The sequence below is a fragment of the Talpa occidentalis genome, unplaced genomic scaffold, assembly GCF_014898055.3.
Source record: "Talpa occidentalis isolate TD23 unplaced genomic scaffold, MPIMG_talOcc4v2.1 talOcc4.7, whole genome shotgun sequence".
In the NCBI taxonomy this organism is placed as follows: domain Eukaryota; kingdom Metazoa; phylum Chordata; class Mammalia; order Eulipotyphla; family Talpidae; genus Talpa; species Talpa occidentalis.
The window spans coordinates 74001285-74024935 of NW_023605083.1; the positions used below are offsets into that span (position 1 = coordinate 74001285).

At 42.0% G+C, this 23651-nt stretch overlaps 1 protein-coding gene across 2 annotated transcripts in view; it reads right to left on the reverse strand.

Moving 5' to 3' along the window:
* FAM240B (family with sequence similarity 240 member B) overlaps positions 1-23651 on the reverse strand; it is a 132261-nt gene that overhangs the window by 71885 nt on the left and 36725 nt on the right. The window contains exon 1 of one of the 2 annotated variants that reach the window (XM_054689122.1): positions 16901-16984. The exons of the other annotated variant lie outside the window; for it this stretch is intronic. The gene's annotated coding sequence lies outside the window, so the exon portion shown is untranslated. Of the gene's footprint in view, positions 1-16900; positions 16985-23651 lie in introns of those variants that run through there. 2 annotated transcript variants of the gene reach the window in all.

The following is a 23651-nucleotide window of genomic DNA, read 5'->3' on the forward strand; positions in this document are numbered from 1 at the left end:
AAATTAAGATGGCAGCAACAGGAAGCCTAATCAACATGTTTTTGATGAACATTTCATTCTTAATTTATATCATGTTAATCTTAAGATTTCTCTTGACAAAGTAATTTAATCTTTTTATTTTGAAATAATTTTAGAGTCACATGAAATCTCAAAAAAAATTGCATGGAAGAGGGCCTCCCCTGGTAGCGCAGCGGTTGAGCGCTGGGCTGCGAAGCTGCCCGCAGCCTCTGTAGTGCCAGTTCGATCCCCGGCCGCCGGCGAGGGTCCCACATGGCGTGCAGACCTCTCCTGCTGCTTGCTGCTCCCTTCAGCAGTGTACCTCCTCACTCTGCTTCTTCTGCTCCCCGCTCTGGCTCTGGTGAATTCTCTCACCCTCCCGTGCTTCTGACTGTACCCAGTGCTTGTATAAATAAATAAATTAATTAAAAAAAATAAAATAAAAAAAATTGCATGGAGGAAACTTGTACCTTCAAATAAGGTAAGATTGTTTTTGAGAGTATGACAAATTCATATATTCAGTTCCCATAGTTCTACATGAATAAGTGTTCTCAAGTCTCTGGGGTTCTTTCTTACAGAAAGATTAAACATACTTTAACACCTTCATTTCTAGTGATTTAATTATTAAAGTTCATATAATTTCAAAAATATGGTATATGACACATAAAAATGTAATATCTGATATATATGACAACTGACACACATGTATGCTTATGTTAACAGTTTGTAAAATTTTCTGGGGACCAGACCCTGGTCTAGCAGGTAGCAAAACAAAATCATCTTCACAAGCTCCATCTTTTTATAGGGCCTCTGGAGACTGGCCCTTGTATATCACTTTACCTTTCTGTTATTGAATTAACCTGATCTTGTTTGTTTTGAAAACCACAAAATCCTGGCCAACCAACAACCTTCTTCCCTGGCACTCTTGATAACATTAAGAGTGCTGCTGCTCTTAGGTGGAGTGTGTGGTTCAGGGCAGTTGCTGTCCCTCTCCTCTTCTGAGATTCACATTAAATTTGCTTGCTTGAACCTTTGATTGTATTTCTCTCTAAATTATTCTCATTATATCAATAAAGCCAGACAACTCTAACAAATTTGGTGACCATGCAGAGACAGGTGTCTCCCTTTCTTTGAGACCTCTTGTCTGGTGTCTGCAATGCAGGGACAGGGGTGGCAGCTCTCCTGAATGGACAACACACAAGACAACTATTCTTTTCTTCTTAATTACTCCCAGGGATGTAGGTGGTGATGTCCCCTCGTGTCTGCGTAAATTTAGTTTCAGTTTCAAGCAGGTACAACAGGTCCCATGATCAGTTATTTGTCCTGTTGAAACAGGTATGGAGACTTCACTGAGGCCCACCTCAGTGAGCCAGACTTGATGGCCAGCCCCAGTGCCAGTGGGTTTGAGTTCCAAAGCTCCCATGCTGCTCCATCAGCAGTAGTGGTTTCCTTGCCCTGCCCCAGCATGTGCAGTTTGTGGGCTGGCACAGAGCTCCAGCGGTGTTGGCCTGGGCTGTGCTGCAGCAGCCTCCAGGCCAGCCACAGGGCTTCAACAGTGGAGGCAAACCCCAAGCCCCATGGCTCCTGGTTCAGACTGATTGGAGGCACATCTGGGTTCGTGGAGGTAGCTTCCACTCTGGCTGCCATGGGAGAAAATCCCTTGCTGTGCTGGGCCAACATGGTGGGCACTGAGTGATAGTCTACAGTTGAGCTGCTTGGACCTGTGTCTGAACTCTGCCGCAGGGTCCCCTGCACCTCCACACCCAGCCTGGCTGAAGGGTGCCAGGTGCAGTGAGCCTCTCGCCCCACTAAAATTGGCTCTGACCACGGATTCCCTGAGCCCACTGCCTATAAGCCTGTCCCAAGCTCAGTATAGGTTTGGTCTGACCAGGTCTGAAAGGTGGCTGTGGCCTCCTTTTTGAATACGGTTTCTGGATTTAAATGGACCAGTCAGGCTAGAGCTCTCATGGACCAATTAGGTTTGAGCTCTCCCCAGTTCCATTCAAGGTTTTGAGTCCATTGAGGAATTAAAATGAAACTATGTGATCAGTGATTAACTGACACCAATCAAACAGCTAGGATCAAAAACAGTCCAATCGGGTTTGAAAATCAGGGACCCCAAGGGTTATTCATCAAGCAGCTTCAGAAGAGAAGCACTGAGCAGACAGCTGCAGATCCTTTGTAGACAGATTTGTTGGGACTTCAGTATTTCCAGACTTCCAGACAGCCATAGACCTCTGAAGAGTTCAAGACCTCCATAGACCTTCACAGAGACCTGGCCACTGCACTTGCCTCTAGCCATGCTTCTGACATTAAAAAGCACCATCAGCCCAGTCCAGTGTACACCAACATCTCACAAAGAGCTATAACAGGTGCTGTCTCTTGCATCACCTCCTGGTGACTGGTGCTGACAGGCACTACTGATCAGCATTGCTGACCAGTGAGTGGCACTGATGACCTGTGTTCAACTACCTTTGAGAACTGTCTACTTCTGATCACCTGGCACCACCTCCTGGTGCTGTTGAATCTAGCACTGTCCAGGCTGGCATATGGTGCTGTCCAACCCAGCCTTCAATCTGTTGCTGTGGGCTACTTTGATGTCACCACAGCAGTCCCACCTGTGATCACCTCCAGCTGCCACTGTGAGTTAGATCCTGGCCCACTGCTTACTGGTGTGCCATCTCCAGGCTCCAGTCATAGGAACATTGCTGTCTTGCACAAGTAGCCTTTGTTTTGGACTACTGGACACTGCAGATACTATCTGGGGTGAGACAATAACTTGTGGCCTTAGAAACTCTTTCCTTCTTCTCAAGCTCTCCTTTGTTAATAAACCACAATGTGATTGCTACCTGAGCCTGAGCAGTGACTTACAATTGTGAACGCACAGGTTAGAACTCACAGTGACTTGCCCCCTCCCTTGCCCCCGCCCAGCTCCACCACACCCACACACACACTGGCAATGTTTTACTGCCAGAACTAACCATGGGATGTGGACATGAGCACACTAAGACCTGTGGGGTTCACATATAGGCTTGGGGATATGAACCCACACAGTCTCGTGAACTCCACAGATAAAGACACAGAAATGAAACCCCTAGCCTGGTGTTGTTCTTATATAGATATGAAGCTATAAACCAACAAAGCACCATTGCATTTATATATAGGGTCAGGCCTATGAACCTGTCCAACCTGGTGGGTTTCATAAATATGGATATAGATATGAAAAAAATCCAGTCTTTTGGTGTTAATAGATAAGAATAGGGATAAGAATTTACCCAGCTGTGTGAGGATCTATAAAAAGAGAATGGGACAAAAAACCATTTAGCCCCATAAGGTTCATATTGATATATAGGGATATAAGCCCAACAGCCATGTGAGGTTCACAGATAGGGATAGAGATATGAAAACACCAAGTCCGTTGTGTTCATATAGGTATATGGCTATAAACCCACATGCCCCACTGGGTTGATATATAGCGATAGATTTATGAAACCACACATCCTCATGGGGGTCAAATATGAGGCTAGGGATATGAACCTGCCCAATTCCATGGGTTCACATATAGGCAGAGGGGTATAACATACTCAATCCATTGGGCTCATATATGGGGACAGTGATGTGAACCCACTGACTTATGTGTGGTTCATGAAGAGGAGTATTGTTATGACTCACACAGCCCATGGGGTTCATATAAAAAGATAGATCCATGGGGTTAAATATATTAATAGAAATAGGGATGTGAACCCACATAACCCCGTGGGGTTCATATATTGAATGTGAATATGAACCAACACAGCCCCTTGGAGTTCACTTATAGGGATATAGCTGTGTATCCACCTAGCACCAAGGGGTTCATATATAGGGAAAGAGATATGAACTCACAAAGTCCCTTGGGGTTCACATATTGGAATAAGGTTGTAAACCAACACAAATCCATGGTGTTCATGTATAGAGATACAAATATGCACTCACCTACCCTGTGGGGCTCCTATATAGGGATAGGGATATGATTACACAGTATTCCATGGTGCTGGTATACAGGGATAGGGATATGACCCTACAAATCCCTTAGGATTTATATGTAGAAATATGTTTATGAACACACAAAGTCATCAGTGTTCGTATATAGGGAGAGGGATAGGAACTCTGATAGCTCAGTGAGGTTAATCTATATGGATAAAGATATGAGAAAGCCAGTACAGCAGGATTCATATAAAAGCATAGGAAATGAACCTATAGAGTTAGTGGAAAGAACCTATACGGCCACGATGGTTTCATATATAGAGAAATGGATATGAACCCATGCATATTGGTGTTGGTAAAAACATGGATGGTGAAAATCCTTCTGATGAAGCCCCAATTAGAAATGAGGAAAATGTTACTGGATGATGGAGAAAAGCCTATCCTTATGAGCAAGAGGCCAGGAACTCGGTTGAATTATGTTCATTTTCTAGAGTTTTGTGGGAGGTTGAATTTACTAGTGATGAAGCTGGATATTTGGCTGAGGAAATTTCTTTATTTCCTTATTTCTATATTTTTATTAATGATATTTAATAATACTTATTATTTTACAGCCTTGGTTTTTTCCCCACAATATAATATTTCTCCACTCAGGGATAATCACCATAGGTTTCCCACCACAAAAACAACCACACTTTAGCTGAGGAGACTTCAGTGTTAACAGTTCTTTGGTTCCTCCTGACTTAGAAAAAATAAAGGTGAGAGGTGATATATGGAGGAAAAAAGAATTTTTTAGCAACCAAAACATAAAAATCTGGGGGAGTATTGGCCTGGTTATCTTACCAAAAAATGAGAAATTGTGCTCTGAGGAGAACCTCAGGGAGTGGCAGACTGATCACTTGATAAGGAGATAAGTGTGGATGCAACCATGCACTTAATAAACCATCTCAGTAAAATCCAGAAATAGAGATGTGATTACACCAGCAGAAATACTGCCAACTGGGACTAAAAGGAAACAGAAAGTGCAGTGACTGAGGAGGCTGTGAATACGTGCTATCCTTCATGGAAAGGGAAGGAGAACCAGATGGTGATTTTGAGATAAGCAGGGCTAGGCCTAGGGTCCCATGCCAAAAAAGGCATACAAGTGAGGCTCACTTGAGCTCTGAAGCACTACATTTACTGAGTAGAGCCCCAGAATAAGCAAGGCCCAAGATCTGTGACCCTGGTGGGACTATAGCAAAAAGCCATAGTGGAAGCAGCACCCAGCCAGCTGTGGCTAATCCTGCCACTGCAGTGTGTCTGAGACAGGATTATTCTAAAGAGTTGAGATCTCATGGAGTTTGCCTTGCTAGGTTTTAGACTCTCTTGGGACTCAACTCTTCCTTCTTTTTTTATGTCTTCCTTATGGAATGGTAATATCTATCCTATGCCTGTCTAATGTAGTCCAAAAGTACAGGTTCACAACTGGAAAGGAATTTTTCCTCAAGAAGATTCATGCCTCACCCATATGCAACTCACCCATAGGTCACTAAAATAAGGGATGACAGGATGGTCCATTTGCAACTTGCATGGTTTTTTTTTTTTGGGGGGGGCGGTTCAGATGACAGGGTTCAGTGAGTGGGGTTCTTGGGTCCCTCTGAGGAAGAATTCATCAGACATTCCTTCATCAGCATGCTGCAAGTTTCCTAAGGAAAAGACATATATGGGCACAGATGGGCAATCTTAAAGGACAATGTCTGCTTTGTGAAAGGGGGCAGATTTAAGAAAGAAACACCTGCAAGAGACACCTGTGGGCAGAGAGCTACATTTTGCCAGAGCAAGTGGTGCTCTTTCATAAAGTCCTTTACTGAAATTACTGTGGAATTTACTGCTCTGGGTTTGGGTTAGATTAGCCTTCCATGACTGATAATCCTTTCTGCAGTCCCCACTGGCTGATAATCTTTTCTGACTCCACCTCCAATTCCAGGAAACTTCCATCCTAATTTGTTCTACTCTACGTTTCCGTCTGTTTCATAGCTATGCATTAATAATCAAAAAATCTAATCCCTATATTAGGAACATTAAAGAAGACTAATTATGGAAGAAGCATTCACCAGATAGAGCTAAATAATTAATGAATAATTAAATAACTACATAAGATTGTCTATGCATTTTAAGCAATTCTTCAAAACTTAAGAAGCACATATTTTATTTTTCAGTCTATAATAGCTTTAAGAGTAATTCCCAATTTCCTTGTCCTTGCCATAATTTCCTTGTCCTTGTGTCATAGAGCAGGAAGTGCCTAGAAGGAAGAAGCTGGGAAAGATTTCTTGACCTACTAAACATAGAGCTTCCATATGATCCAGCAAGTCCACTCCTAGGTATTTACCCAAATGACGCAGAAACAGTAATTCCAAAGAGCACCTGCACCCCTATGTTTATAGCAGCACTGTTTACAATAGCTAAGCTATGGAAACAACCCAAATGCCCCAAAATAGATGACTGGATCAAGAAGATGTGGTACATATACACCATGGAATATTACTCAGCATTCAAAAAAGATAAACACATGCAATTTGCAGCAACATGGATGGAGCTGGAAGGGATCATGCTCAGCGAAATAAGGCAGAAAGAAAAAGAAAAATACCGGATGGTCTCACTCATAGCAGGAATCTAGAAAACTTAAATAAGGGACCAGGAAAAAGAGTAACTATAAGAAAGAAAATATCGGGCCTCCCCGGTGGCGCAGTGGTTGAGCGCAGCGCTGTGAAGCTGTCCGCAGTCTCTGCAGCGCCGGTTCAATCCCCACCAGCCGGCAAGAATCCCACATGGTGTGGCAGACCTCTCCTGTCTTACCCGCTGCTCCCCTCAGCAGTGTATTTCGTCAGTCTGCCTGTTTTGTTCCCCACTCTTTCTCTGGTGAATCCTCTCACCCTCCTGCGAATCTGGCCTGTACCCCAGTTCTTGTATAAATAAATAAATAAATCTTTAAAAAAATAAAAAAATTAAAAAAATAAAAAATAAAATTTAAATAAAATGTGGGAAAAAAATGATAAGACCTTTTAGAGGGGCACCCCAAGATTCCCAAACCTGCATGTTCTAAATGGGTTCTGCCATTTGCCACACAAAGAGAAAGCATATTCTTAGTGTGCAAGATCTTTAATAGAAAAAAAACTTCAGTATAGCTAGTGTGCATAGCAGAGAGAAAAGAAAGGATAATAATTTCCTGATGAAACACGCAAAATTACCCATCCCCTCATGGATAAATGCCCAAAGAGGACTGACCCAAAACCAGGCACTGAGGCCCATAAGTTTGCCACAGTCTAAGGCACCCTCTGGTGGGAACCAGAAGAAAGGGGCAGAAGGGACAAGGGAGGTCTGGAAGAAAAGGAGAATAATCAAAGTACAAGTTAAGATAAAGGTTGCCATTTTCAGCCTCCCCAAAGGTCTCTCACCCATGTCTCTTCCAAGTGTTTTCTTTTATGTCCCCCAAGTCCCTGGTGCAAGTACAAGGCCAAAAAGCAAGCACAAGCATGGCTTCTTCACATGTCTCTCTGCTCCATATGCTTCCTCCAAATCTTCTAAGTCCCGTCTCCCAAGTCTTTCTTAGCTTCCCCTCACTGCTCAGTTCCACTTTTCATTAGGTGGTGCTAAATGTCCCTATTTAGAGTACACTGTGACACACCCAGGGGGATAAGCTCCACAGTTTATTCAGACCTCACAGAACACTATCTAACCACTCTGACCAAGATTAATGTTCAGAATTAGATTTTTGAGTAATTTCTGAGATCAAAAGGCAAACTTCTTTTTAAAAGAAGTTACTCTCAAGCAAAGTGATTTTTTTTATAGTTTCATTCAACTGAGTTCAAACAGAACTTTGGACCAATTTAGCCATCACAGTTGTGACTACCACCTGTCCCCCACCACACCATCTCTCTGAAGCACTTGAAAATAAAATAACATAGAGTCAGTTCAATGAGAATTCTCATTCTTTCATTCCTAAAGAGAACTGACTAATGTATACTAAATTGTGCATAAACAATATGTTGATATTTGACATAAGTATTAACATATAAAACCATCCATCATCCTAAAATATTCCTAGTGCTCCTCAACAATTTTTCTTTTCTTCTGTCCCCTGACAAACCAGGCAATCATCACTGATTTTTGTTGGAGACCCCCAGTACATGCAATGCTGAGAGAAGAGGCCGTTGAGGTTGTGACCGGGAGACTGGGCAACATGGGCCCTAAGACTGTCCAGATCACGATGTCCTTTCTTGTGTCAGTGAAACTGAGCATGAGAAAAGAACAATTTGATTTTACAGAACCTTGGCAGTGAGTACGTGTCAGAACAGTGATAAATACTAAGAAAAAAAATAAATCATTGTTCTGTATTTCTGCTTATCCTGTATCTTACTTTGTAACTTTCTTGTTTCTGCTAATAAAAGCTGTGGTGAGCTGAGGCGGGCAGAGCAGATCTTGAATCTCTCTCTCCATCCGCCCCTGATAACTTCTCAAAAGACTCCTGCCCTTGTCCTTTGCCTCGGCTATCACATTTTTTCCATCATTACAGATCAGTAAGCATTTTCTGGCATTCTACACAAAGACTATTATATATTCTTGTTGATCTCATTTCTTTCACTTAGCTTAATAATTTTTTAATAATATTTTATTTTATATAATTCTTACATCATTTGTCATCCTTGCACAATGTATGCATTTTCATTTTGGTTATATTCCTCATACAATTGCACCCCCCCCTTTATTTTGACTCTAGTCCTTCCTCTGGTTTATAGTTGCTTGTTGATTTTGATTTTTACTTTGTATTGATTAGTCTTTTTCCTGGTCTCTTATTTAGGTTTTCTAAATTCCTGCTATGAGTGAGAACATCCGGTATTTAACAATTTTGAGATTCATCTTGGTGCATCATTTATATCCCATTAGTTTACTCATATTTATTGGTAAGCAGTATTACATATTATGGAAATAGACTAGTTACACTTTTACCTCAGTTACATATATTGATTTAGCATCTGGATTAGATCCAGTGTTTTCCTTTTACAAATGAAATTACTATGAACCTTCATGTATAGGTAACTGCATAGACCTATGCTTTCCTTTCTTGGGTAAACACTAGGAGTAGAAGATCTGGAACAAATTGTGAACGTATGCTAATCTTCTTAGGACACTGTCAAAAAATTTTATTTATGTATTTTTTATTTTTTAAAGCATTGTTCATTTTTATTTTTTTAAAAGATTTATTTATGCATACAAGAGCTGGGGGGTACAAGCCAAAGGTGCAAGGGGTGAGAAGATTCACCAGAGACAGAGTGGGGAACAAAACAGGCAGCTCAACTGAGGTACACTGCTGAGGGGAGCAGCGGGCAAGTCAGAAGAGGTCTGATCAACCATGCGGTTTGCTCCCTGGCCGGCCAGGGATCAGAGGCTGTGGATTGCTGCAGAGGCTGTGGATTGCTTCATAGTGCTGTGCTTAACCCCTTGCGCCACCGGGGAGGCCCCACTGTTCATTTTTAAACAATGTTTGCTTCCCCCCACCCCCTTAGTTTGAGTCCCCATAGAATTTCCTTCACCAATGCACCTATGTACCACCACCTCAGTCCCTCCCTCCCTCCCTCTGATTCCTCTCCCTCCTCCTCCTCCTCCGCAGGATGGCTGTTTTATAATTGTCTGTTCTTGTTTTGTTGTGTTTTGTATTGTTATTATTTTACCCGCTGATGTCTTATTTGGTTCCCCTATATTCCTCCTATAAGTGAAACCATCCGATATTTTTCCTTCTTCCTTCTGGCTTATTTCACTGAGCATAATTCCTTCTAGCTCCATCCATGTTGCCGTGAATGGCATGAGTTTATCTTTTTGATTGGTGAATAATATTCCATTGTGTATATATCTTGATCTTCTTGATCCTGTCATCTATTTTGGGGCATTTGGGTTGTTTCCAGGTTTTACTATTATAAATAGTGTTGCAATAAACATAGGGGTACAAGTATTCAAAATACTTTCTAATTTCCCAGGTGACTCCTTTCTTCACCCATTAACCAATAACATTTTAAAAATTTGTGCATAGTACTGAGAGCTTTGTTATTGATTTCCAATTTGATTAAATTGTGGTCAGAGAAAATACTTTATGTGACTTAAATTGTTTTACTTAGTTAAATCTGTCTAGTTGATCTGGTCATTCAATTAAGTAAACCATTGTTAATTTAATTCTACATAAGTAATTTAATTAAATAAGTCATTCATTGTGATTTTTTTTTTATACAAGAGCTGGGGTACAGGCTGGAGCCACAGGAGGGTAAGAGGACTCACTGGAGGCAGAGCAAGGAGCAGAACAGGCAGACGACAGAAATACACTGCTGAGGGGAGCAGCAGGCATGACAGGAGAGGTCTGCCATGCCATGTGGGATTCTTGCCAGCCGGCTGGCCGGGATCAAACCCACACTGCAAAGGCCGTGGTCACCTCTACAGCATGGTGCCCAGTCTGCTGCGCCACTGGGGAGGCCCTCATTGTGATTTATTTTAATGCCAGGATATGGTGTATGATCTTCCTTTTCTCTACAGACTTTGCCCTAAAATTTAATTTGTCTAATACAAGCATTCTTGTTACAGGAAAAGCCTAAAGGAAATGGGATGGTGTAATGCCAGGATGACAAAGAGCTGGTTCTGCTAAGAACTGTTACAAGCCAACATACTGTATAACTTAGAAGAAATTACAAATTCTTAAAATTATACAGCTTATAAAGTCTGAATCATGAAGAAACAGAAAATATTATAACTGATAAGTACATTAAAACAGTAACAAGGGCCTCCCTGATGGCGCAGGGGTTGAAGTCTCTACTCTATCAAGCTTTCACCAGCCACTGGGGCACGAGTTTGATCCCTGACCATGGTGCAGCAGACCCTTCCTGTCTTGCCTGCTGCTCCCCTCAGCAGTGTATTTCAGTAGATCTGCCTGTTCTGCTCCCCACTCTGTCTCCGTGAATCCTCGCACCACCACCTCCAACACCTCTGGCCTGTACCCCAGTTATTGTATGTATAAATAAATAAATCTTTTTTAAAAATAAAATAAAACGATGACAAAAAATTCCCAACCAAAAAAAAAAAATCTACACCAGAATTAACACAAAAATTTTCTCAAAATCTTCCCAAAAATTAAATAGAAGGGAACACTTACAATTTCATTTTATAAGATCAGAAAAGGACACAAGAGGTATATATACACAATGGAATATTATTCCGTAATCAAAAAAGATTAACTCATGCCATTCGCAGCAATGTGGATGGAGCTAGAAGGAATTATGCTCAGTGAAATAAGCCAGAAGGAAAAAAGAAAAACATCATATGGTTTCACTTATAGCAGGAATATAGGGAAACCAAATAAGACATCAGTGTAAAAAAAATAATGATAGTACAAAACACAACAAAGCAAAAACAGACAATTATAAATCAGAGACATCCTGCAGGGGAGGAGGAGGGAGAGGGGTCAGAGGGAGGGAGGGAGGAGCACAGGGGACTGAGGTGATGGTGCACGGGTGCACTGGTGAAGGAAACTCTATGGCGACGGCACCTGAGGGGGTGGGGGGAAGAAAATATTATTTAAAAATGAACAATGATGTAAAAAATAAAAAAGATTAATTTAAAAAAAGAGAAAGGGCACAAGAAATTACTGACCAATTTCCCTAATGAACAGAGATATAAAAATCCTCACCAAAATAAAAGCAAACAAAAGAACATGTACTATGTGATACTATACTATGATGAATTATATACCATGATGGGTCATATGCTATAATAGCAATATCATTTACTATTATGAAATGGGATTTATTCCTGAGATACCAGAATGCTTCCTGATGTAGACTACTAACTACTCAACAATCAGAAAAGTTAAACTCATGATATATGCAGCAAGATGGATAGAGCAGGAAGTTATTATGTTAAGTGAAGTAAGCCAGAAATAATGACGGTGTCACTTATATGTGGGATATAGAACAAGAAAACAATGAGTCAGAGAAAGACAAAATTTGAAACCAACCCTTGAAAGCTGATCATAAATCTGCAGCTTTCAAGGGGGGCGGGTGAAAGGGGAGAGGAGGGAAGAGGACTATGCTATGGGTGCTCTGTGGTAAGAATGTTAAGATGACTACACACCTGAAGGGGGAAGCCTGTATTGGCAAAACACTACCAGGTGCCTTAATATATATTTTATATATATGTGCTATATATCTTTATACATACACACAATTCCATAAATGTGATACATCACATCGGTGATGTAGAATGAAGGATAAACGCTTATGATCCTCAAGAGGGATGCAGAAATACTGACAATATTCAACATCTTTTCATGATAAAAGCTCCCAACATTAGCTATAAAGGGAATGTACCTCAGTAATCCAGCAAGGTTGCAAAACAGGCCAAATTATAAACAGCACAACAGTTATAAACAAATACAACAGTCCCTGTAAGACAACTGGCTCACCACTTGGAACATAAAGAGAAGCGACACATTAGGGAGGATAGGAAATAGTGATGTATTACTGTGTTTGGAATGTTATCAGGGCAGTACAACCTAAGAGAGGTGCCGCAGACCAGCTCCAGTGAACAGGGTGAGGAAAGGAATCCGACAAACCGAGGAATAAAGAAATGACAGGCACAAAATTGAGTTTTAAGAGAAGCGAGACCCAGGGGACACAAGGTTTCTCCGTTCAAGCTCAAGTGTCCCAAGAGCCGGTGCATCTCATTTTTATTGATACAAACCACCCCCGCCCCTACTTGTTAGTTACTAAACAATCAATCATTCTTTTAGTATTTAGCCTTGTCCTAGAGATACCGGAATTGTCAGGCCTAGTCTCCCAGCCAGCAACGGATCCCAGGCTGCAGGGCAGCGCTGAGCCCCAGCCACTAGACCCCCACGGGCTGGTGTCTCTCACGAAGCCGCAGCAGGAACTTCGCAGACGCTCAGGCAAGCAAGTGAGAAGAGGCAGGTTCGTTTATAGAAAGAAAAAGTTTATTGAGGAGAAAAAGAACAGAAACAAAGTGGGACTCCCAGGCCAGGGAACCAGGCCTGGGAGGGGCAAGGAAGCCAAAGTGGAGTCGTGTCTCAGGGAATATATACTTTCTTTCCCTGATTATTCTAAAGCTCCACCAGTCTCTTTGTGATTGGTCAGTTCTCGGCTGTCTCTCTCAATTTGCTACTGAGTGGGGGATCTTCACATTCCTTATCTAACAGGTTTGTCTTTCCCCATTTGTTACATCTTTATTTTTATGGCCTAGTCTTCCGGGAGAGCATCTCCACACTTTATCTTTATCACCTAAAAAAAAAACCCGGACCATCCTGGATATTGTCCGTGGTTCTGGAATGTTTGTTTTTCCCATTTTGTTAACAATGGTCCTGGGATGTTTGTTTTTCCCAGTGGAATTGGTTACATTCCCTTGGTTGTCCTTATCTCTGAAGCCTCCCTAAATTCTTCAGAGGTCCCCTCCTGCACTGTCCCTGAAACTGCCTAATAACCCTAGCTTGCCCTGTGTCTCACTAGCACAATTCACTGCCAAGGTTCCACGTTATCAACTATATTCTACTCCCTTTCTAATCTTTCTTAGCTTTGCTTACACAGGAACACAGGAAAGGACATCATGGTCTGGACAAGGGCCAGTCTTCCAGCCCATGTTGACCAGTCTTCCAGTCATGACCCCTGTCCCAGGACCTCACACCTTAGGGGTCTCCAACAGAGAGGAAGCTGCAATATGAAGGTTTTCTTTTGTTGACTGCCCACATCAGGGACTTTAGATGCTGGGAGACTACACTGAAGAGAGATGCTCAGGTAGCTGGTGAGTTGGATGGAGTTCTATGTCCAGAAAACTAGAGGAGTAGGGGATCTGAGATTGATGGCAGTGCAATGAGTATCAGACCAGCACATGCAAGAGCAGATGCTATTCTGCCAGATAGTAACCAGGCACTCAGTCAGAGTGGTGGAGTGAAACACCCGAGACCCCTAAACAGGAGCTTTTGAGGACAGCAGTCTTGGTGACTACCAGCAGGGGATCTGAGCTTGGGCATCCAGAATGTGAATAGTTGGAGGGCAAACCAGTCTAGATTGACTCACTGTGCCTCTATACAAGAGGCTTTTCCCTAGTGCTGGTAGCTATGTTACCAAAAACACCTTTTCACCCAACCCAAGGCCAAAACTGAGATAAAAACGATATATGGTTAACTGTCATTAACCAGAGTTTAATGCACCCAGACCATGGCAACAGGCGCAAACACCTCAGCACAAGGCTCTGTACTTGAAGGTTGAAGGTAACAAACTGTTAGTGGAATAGGCCTGGGTTATGCCACCTGTCAATACCAGAAAGCCAATAAACAGAGATAAGAATTGAATCTATAAGTGCTTTTGTTTTTCAGATCTCTAGCTATTGATCTGAGAGAATGGTGGGCATACCAGCCTGAAGAAACTGTTCTGCCATCTCATCTCAAGCTGGTCTTTTTTTTTTTTTTTTTAAAGATTTATTTATTTATACAAACACTGTGTACAGTCAGAAGCGCGGGAGGGTGAGAGAATTCACCAGAGCCAGAGCGGGGAGCAGAATGGGCAGATGGACAAGATACACTCCTGAGGGGAGCAGCAGGCGGCAGGAGAGGTCTTCGTGCCATGTGGGACCCTCGCCAGAGACTGGGGATCAAACCGGCACTGAAGAGGCTGCGGGCAGCTTCGCAGCCCAGCACTCAACTTCTGTGCCACCAGGGCAGGCCCTCAAGCTGGTCCTTTTATAATGAGTTAAACAAAGACAGTCATAAGAAAACAGCCCCTCAATACAGCTGATATTTTGGTATTCTTCACACTCATCTCCCAGAGTTTGATATCAGGTTCCCAGTTATCTTCACCTTGCTACATCCTGGCCTGCTTGGTTAATTTCTTATAGCATCAATGTCTGGCATTCATTGGGACATCATCAGGGCAGAAATCTAATAGCAAGAGTTTTAGTTTAAAGAAAACAGATCATTAGTCATAGTGTGTGTGTGTGTGTGTGTGTGTGTGTGTGCAGATACCTATGCTAGATGTGTTGCCTTCCCTTCCTCCCTAGCCCCCTATCAAAACCACGCCATGACTCCATCACAAACACAGTTCCCTCTTCTTGCTACAAATATAGAGAGTTCAGTGAGGTCTTCAGGGGAGGAAGTCTTTTGTGAAAAACATGTTCAAACCCTGAGAAACATACAGCCTTCATTCCTTGTAATCATGAACAAGACAGCAGGATGTCTGCAGTGAAAACCTGCAGCTCTTATCCTGCTTTCCCTAACCACGAACTGGGGGGGGTGGGGGGCGGGGAGGGAAAGGGGGGCGGGGAGGAATGGATGGGTGAAAAAAACTACTGGTTACAAAACAGTACTGAACCAGAGATAAGAGGCTGATGCTAGCTAGCCTGGGGTTATTTGATTATTTGGAACACATTGATAGAGGAATTAGCCTGAGGGTGGTGGGTAGGGGCAGGGATCTTTGTAGACCCCTCCCCACCCAATGCAGGCAGCTGCAGCACCTTAGTTGTTTGAATACAATTACCTGCTGCTGCAACTACTGCTTCCTACTGCTGCTTGCACTAGAACTCTCATCCAAACAGGTCTAGGGGCATTATTTTATGAAGCAATAGACACTAAAGTGTCCTGGGTACACAACCTACTTATATTCTGCAACACATAAATGTTGCATTTACAAAACTAAAAGTGAAAAAACAAAGACGCATACCATAAATAATAAAACAAACAAAAAACCTGATAAAAGTCCAAATCCAGCAGAACTTTGTAACTTGCCTGATTAGGAGTTTGAAGTAACAGTCATAACTATGGTTGTTGAAATAAAAAAAAAAAAAAAACAATGATTGGGTATAGGCAGAAATACAACTAGAATAGAGGGATAAACAATGTTTCAAACAGAATTAATGGACTTAAAGAAAATCATAACTGAATATAAAAATACAGTAGAGGGGGCCTCCCTGATGGCACAAGGGGTTAAGCTCAGCACTATGAAGCAATCCAAAGTCACTGCAGCACGAGTTCAATTCCTGGCCAGGGAGCTACCACATGGCACTGCATACCTCTCCTGTCTTGGCCACTGCTCCCCTCAGCAGTGTATTTCAGTCAGTCTGCCTGTTCTGCTCCCCACTCTTTCTGGTGAACCCTCTCACCTCCTGCATCTCTAGCCTGTACCCCAGTTCTTAAATGCATAAATAAATAAATCTTAAAAAAAATACAATAGAGGCCTTCAATACATTGCCACCAAGTTGTTCTTGAAATATACTAAAGGGACTAGTAAAACAACAACAACAAATTTCATCGAAAAGTAACATACGACAATCACACAACATGCAGGAGGAGAGTGGACAAGTTTGAGATTAAGCTGTTCAAAAGACCTTAAGATCATCATATATAAACCTCAGTATAACCCCAAATAAAAATCTATATAACTAACACATAAGACAATGGAAATGAAAACAAAAGCAAGATACAAAAAATGAAAATAAAAACACAAACCGTGGAAACATAAAAATAAAACAATAAAATAACTATATATATATATTGAATTCAATATATACATTCAATTCAGTTCAATGTATAACCATTGAATTTAATGGTTAAAAGGTATAGAGCAACTGAATGAATCACAAAATAACATCCAACCTTTTGTTGTTGAGAGGAAATTCATCTTATTACTGAAGACAAACACTGGCTTAAAGCAACAGGCTAGATAACAATGGTATAAGCAAATGGTAATCAAAAGAATTCAGGAACAGAATTACTTAAGTCAGATAAAATAGAATTCTAGTTTTAAAGGGTAATGAGTTAGTGTAGTGCCAGGAAGGCACAGCACAGTTTCTCTACGATCCGAGCAGATGGGTAAAGGAGAATCCTGAAGCCCTCAGTGGCTTCTCAGGCTTTTATTGAGCTTACATATAGTGCAGCAATCTGGTAGAAGGCAGGCAGGGGAGTCAGGGCGGGTCAGGAAGCTGGCAGCCCTCCCAGCCCCAGGCAAGTCTTCACTCTTTCTGGGCTCTCTAGCCTCTACAAGTTTTCCCATGGTGAATATAGATACTGCAGCCATAGCTCACAAAAGTAAACAATACAACTGAATATAACAATGTAACAAAATCGGGGTACCCACCATCAGGCATGCGTTCAATGCCAATGGTGGGTAGGCAGAAAAGCCTGACAATCATTTACCCTACAGTTAGAGATGGACATTATAAAATGATTAAGGCCCAAATATATTCTGGTATAACCATCCCAGGATACGTAGGTTCATATCAGTTCTCCCAGATGAAAAGAGAATTTTGGAGACTTAGGCGGATTTTGCAGGCCTTTAATGCAGAAATAGGGCACTATACACACAGGCAGGGAGAGAGACAGAGAGACTTAAGAGGCAGAATAACAATATCAGAACAGCAGCTGAGCCTCCCAGCTCCTTTCACACTGTTAAGTGCCCACAGACACACACCTGATACATCATTGGGAATGCAAGGCCCATCTGTTGTTTGCTGGATGTCTGAAAGGTGGAAAACATAACATTTCAAGGTTATAGGCTGTCTGTTGTTTGGAAGGTGAAAAATACCCTGATGTTAGATAGGTAAATTATCAGGCTTTTCTGCCCTCCCGCCAATAGGATTGATGATGGATCTGTGATCTTGAATGCATGCCTGATGGCGGGCACCTGGAGTGGGGTGTAGGCATATGTAAGTGGATACACCTGGGCTGAGATACTGGGCTTATAAGGGTGGTGTCATGGGGACACCAGCAGAGCAAAAGAGAGGAACAGCAGAGCGAGAGAACAAAAGAGATGAGATGAGAGGAGAACAAACAGAGGACATGGCTGCGAGAGAATGCCGAGAAGCCCAGGAAGAATGAAGACTTGCTGGGGGTCCAGAAGGCCTACCAGTCTCCTGTCCCTCCAGCACCCCTGCCTGTGGTGTACCTGAAAAAGCCACTGAGGGCTCCAAGACTCCTCCTTCACCCATCTGTTCAGTCATAGAGATCCTGCCCTGTGCCCATCCTGCCCCTACACCTGATTAACTCATTTTTCTTACACTCCACCCCATCATGTTTTTTTCATAGTACAATCTACAAGTTAATTTTCCACAAGTTTCTCTTGGAGAGGAGTGTGTGACACTGTACCCAAAAATGCAAAAGCAATACAAACTATAACAGAATGCAACTGAATACAACAGAATACAACTAAGGCCAACGGTGGAGGTAAATACCAGCTGTAGGTCAAAAAGTCTGCTCTCTGAGGAAACAACAAACTAAAACTGCCAACAAGAACAAAGGACACAGCAAGCGGGACTGTGAGTGGAAAGGAACTATTGCAGCCACCACACCCTGTGAACGGGAGCTGTGGAGAACCCCCGCAGGATCCGCCGTGGAGGTGAGCTCCTGGCGCCATTGAAGAGAGCCCCGCCCAGGAGGAGACCAGCCCCAGCACACAGCCCCGGCCGCCAGGTAAGCCTGCGCGGAAAGTGGCGCGCTGGAAAAACAGACGCGGAGCGGGATTGTGTGGGGAAAGCGGCGCGGATTGTGCGGATCGGATCGCAGCTGCCCAGGTCCCCGCGCCTGCGACCTAGGCTTGCGGGGAGACGCGCGGAGGCCCTCCCGGAGTGAGCAGGAACCAGGCGCCCAGGCAGGGGAGCGGGATTCAAAAGGCGCCATTCCCGCGCCACTGATCTGGGCTACAGCCCGCATCCTGGAACTGAGGGCTTTGGAACTGAGACCCGGGGCACGAAATTAGGGGTGTGGGTTCCCCACGACGGTGGGGCACAAGGCAGACACAGCACCCCAAAGCCGTTGAGGTGTACCCTACCATCCCTGCTCTGCTCCCTGTCCCACGGGGTGGAAAATCAGCTCCCCAAGGGCTCCAGGAGAGATCTCTGGCGCCACCTAGCGACTTGAAGCCAGCACAGGCTCCTGAAGCAGCTGGTGGCCAGCTGGGGAGTTAGCCCACACCGGGCCCCTTCCGAACAAGTAGTCTGAGCCCACAGGGAGAGCGAGCACCCACAGCCGGGGCAGACCAAGCGTGCAGAAGAGTGTGCCTGAGACCGGACGCGCAGGGAGTGTGTCCCACATCACCATTATACAATAGGGACATTTCTTCAGTAAAGACTACCTGCAGAAGGCTTCCTCAGGAGCCAGAGGTGAGCGGGGGAAGTTCGCCCACGCCAGAACCCCTCTGGCCTGCAGTCCAAGCCCAGAGGGGGAGCAGGAACCCACCGCCGGGGCAGACCAGGCGCACAGGGGAGTGTGTCCCCACATCGGCATTTTAGAACAGGGACCTTTCTCCAGTAAAGACTGCTTGAAACTGACAGATGACTCCTGGAGGAACCAGGGGGGAGCAGAGAAGCCCACCCAAGATGCCTGCCAGTCCCAACTACACAGTGTCCCAACGCATACGGCAAATTAGAAAACAGACAGTAGGGAGGAGAAGAACCACACGCAACCTAGCAACTCTCCAGAGAAAAAGCACACCACAAAAAGAAAACCAGCCCCCAGATGGCAACGACAGTAACTTGGAAGAACTTCTGAGCCTTCCAGAAAGAGAATTTAAAATTGCCGTGATTAAAAAACTGACAGAAGTCATAAAGGAAAACAATGATAAGGGAAAAATAATCAACGATCAGAAGAATGAAATTGAGTCCCTAAAGAGGGAAGTAAAAGAAATGCAGGAGATCAAAGAATTAATGGAAGAACTAAAGAATTCTGGGAAAAGCAATGAAAGCAGAATTGATGAAATGGAAGAACGAATAAGTACTCTTGAAGACACAGAAATAAAAAGAACCAAAACAGAAAAGGAAAGAGAAGTACGAAGGAAAAAGAATGAAGAAAGACTTCGGGAACTATCTGACTCCATGAGGAAAGGAAATATAAGAGTTATAGGAATACCAGAAGGAGAGGAGAGAGAAGTAGGAACAGAGAAAATATTCAAAGAGATAATTGAAGAGAACTTCCCAAATGTGAAGGAGGAGCTGAAAATTGATATACAAGAAGCAAGAAGAACACCAAACTTCCACGACGAAAGGAAAAATACAGCAAGACACATAATAGTAAAGCTCCCAAGAATCCAGGACAAGGAAAAAATAATGAAGCTGGCAAGAGGGAAGAAACATATAACATTCAAAGGAAAGCCAATCAGGCTGACATCAGACTTCTCCGAAGAAACACTACGGGCAAGGAGAGAGTGGAGGGACATAGTCAACAGACTCCAAGAAACAGATGCCAACCAAGAATACTCTATCCCGCAAAGCTCTCCTTCCTCTTTGAAGAAAGAATATGGACTTTCCCAGACAAACAGAAACTCCGGAATTTCATTGCAACTAAACCCCCACTCCAAAAAATACTACAAGGAGTCCTAAAGCCAGAACCTCAGAGGACGAATAACAATGAAAGAAGGCCAAAAAAAAAAAAGTTATTAAAAGAATAAATAAATAAAATCAAAGGAAAGACAAACACAATGGCAAATACAGATGTTAACATATCAATATTAACTCTAAATGTAAATGGACTAAACTCTTCAATACAAAGACACAGAGTTGCAGCCTGGATTAAGAAACAAAACCCAACCTTTTGCTGTCTCCAGGAAACACATTTAGCTACAAAAGATAAAAATAGGCTCAAAGTTAAAGGATGGAAAACAATCCTACAAGCAAATGGACCAAAAAAGAAAGCAGGAACAGCTATACTTATATCAGATAAAACAGACTTCAAACTCAAAAAGATAAAAAGAGACCCCAATGGTCACTACATTATGATCAAGGGGACAATACTTCAAGAAGAAATAACACTCATTAACATATACTCACCAAACGAAGGAGCACCAAAATATATCAGACAACTGTTGTCCTCTCTGAAAACAGACATCAGAGAAACACATACGTAGTGGGAGACTTCAACACACCACTATCAACAATGGATAGATCAACAAGACAAAAAACAGGTAAAGAAGCCAAAGCTCTAAATAAGGACCTAGAGCAATTGGGCTTAACAGACATCTATAGAACACTAAACCCCAAAAAAACGGAGTACACATTTTTCTCAAGCGCACACGGATCATTCTCCAGGATCGATCACATACTGGGGCACAAGACAAACATCAACAGATACACCAAGATTGAAATCATATCAACCATCTTTTCTGACCATGAAGGCATCAAACTAGAAATAAACCATAAAAAGAAGGCAAGGAACTTTCCTACCTCATGGAGATTAAAAACCACACTACTGGAAGACCACTGGACTAATGAGGAGATGAAAGAAGAAATTAAAAAATTTTTTGAATTGAACGACAAGGAGGACACCAATATCCTAAATGTATGGGATGCAGCAAAAGCAGTAATAAGAGGAAAATATATAGCAATAGAAGCTCACATCAAGAAACAAGAAAGAACTCAAAGAAACAACCTAATCTCGAAGCTCAAAGATCTAGAAAAAGAACAACAAAAAAACCCCAAAACCAGTAGAAGAAAAGAAATAATAAAAACCAAGGCAGAAATAAATGAAATTGAAACTAAAAAAACAATCCAAAAGATCAATGAAACCAAGAGCTGGTTCTTTGAAAAAATCAATAAAATAGACAAACCCCTAGCCAGGCTCACAAAGGAAAAAAGGGAGAAAGCACAAATAAACAGGATCATCAATGAAAGAGGAGAAATCACAACGGACACAGCAGAAATCAAAAGAATAATCAGTAACTACTATGAACAGTTATATGGAAACAAGTTTAACAATCTAGAGGAGATGGACAAATTCCTACAACTCTACAATCACCCAAAGCTAGATAAAGAAGAAATAGAACACCTAAACAGACCAATTACAATTAGCGAAATTGAAATGGTAATTAAAAACCTCCCCAAAAACAAAAGCCCAGGACCTGATGGATTTACAAATGAATTCTACCAAACATTCAGAGACGAATTAGTGCCTATCCTTCACAAACTCTTCCAAAAAATTGAGAAGGAAGGGACAATACCAAACACGTTCTATGAAGCCAACATTATACTAATAGCAAAACCGAACAAGGACAACACAAAAAAGGAAAACTACAGGCCAATCTCCCTAATGAACACTGATGCAAAAATCCTCAATAAAATTTTAGCCATCAGAATCCAACAATGTATCCATAAGATAATTCACCACGACCAAGTAGGATTCATTCCAGGGACACAAGGATGGTTTAACATCCGAAAATCAATCAACGTTATCCAACACATCAACAAAAAGAAATATAAAAACCATATGATAATATCAATAGATGCTGAGAAAGCTTTCGACAAAGTGCAACACCCATTCATGATAAAAGCCCTTGAAATTCTTGGGATACAAGGAACATACCTTAACATCATAAAGGCCATCTATGACAAGCCAACAACCAGTATCATTCTCAATGGTGAAAAGCTGAAAGCAATTCCATTAAGATCTGGAACAAGACAAGGATGTCCACTCTCACCACTGCTTTTCAATATAATACTGGAAGTCCTAGCCAGGGCAATAAGACAAGAGAAAGACATCCAAGGAATCCAAATAGGAAAAGAAGAAGTCAAACTATCACTATTTGCAGACGATATGATATTATACATAGAGAACCCCAAAAACTCCACAGAAAACCTAATTCAACTCATCAATCAGTTCAGTAAAGTGGCAGGATACAAAATCAACACGCAAAAGTCAGTAGCCTTCCTATACACAAACAATAAATCTGAAGAAGAAGAAATCAAAAAAACCATCCCTTTCGTTATTGAAACAAAAAAAATCAAATATTTGGGAATAAATCTAACAAAAGAGGTAAAGGACCTATACAAAGAAAACTATAAAACACTGTTAAAAGAAATAGAAGAAGACACAAAGAAATGGAGAGATATCCCCTGCTCATGGATTGGAAGAATAAACATTATTAAAATGGCCATCCTTCCAAAAGCAATATACAGATTCAATGCTATTCCAATCAAAATTTCAATGTCATTCTTCAAAGAAATAGAACAATTATTGATGAAATTCATATGGAATCACAAAAAACCCCGAATAGCCAAAGCTCTCCTGAAAAAAAAGAAGGGAATGGAGGCATCACACTCCCAGACTTCAAACTCTACTACAAAGCCATAATCATCAAAACTGCATGGTATTGGAACAAGAACAGACATACAGACCAATGGAATCGAATAGAAAATCCAGAAATAAACCCACAGATTTATGGTCAACTAATCTTTGACAAAGGAGCAAAGACTATGCATTGGAGCAAAGAAAGTTTGTTCAATAAATGGTGCTGGGAAAACTGGGTCGCTACATGCAAAAGAATGAAGCTTGACCACTACCTCACACCATACACAAAAATCAACTCAAAATGGATTAAAGAATTAGACATAAGACCTGAAACCATAAAATATATAGAAGGAAATATAGGCGAAACACTACGTGATTTGCACATCAAAGACATCTTTACAGACACATCACCCAAAGCAGTGATAGTGAAGGCAAAGATAAACAGCTGGGACTACATCAAATTAAAGAGCTTCTGCACAGCAAAAGAGACAACAACAAAAACAAAGAGAAACCCCACCAACTGGGAGAACATTTTTGCACCCAACACTAATGATAAAGGACTGATCACAAAAATCTGCAAAGAGCTGATGAGACTCAACAACAACAAAGAAAATAATCCAGTCAA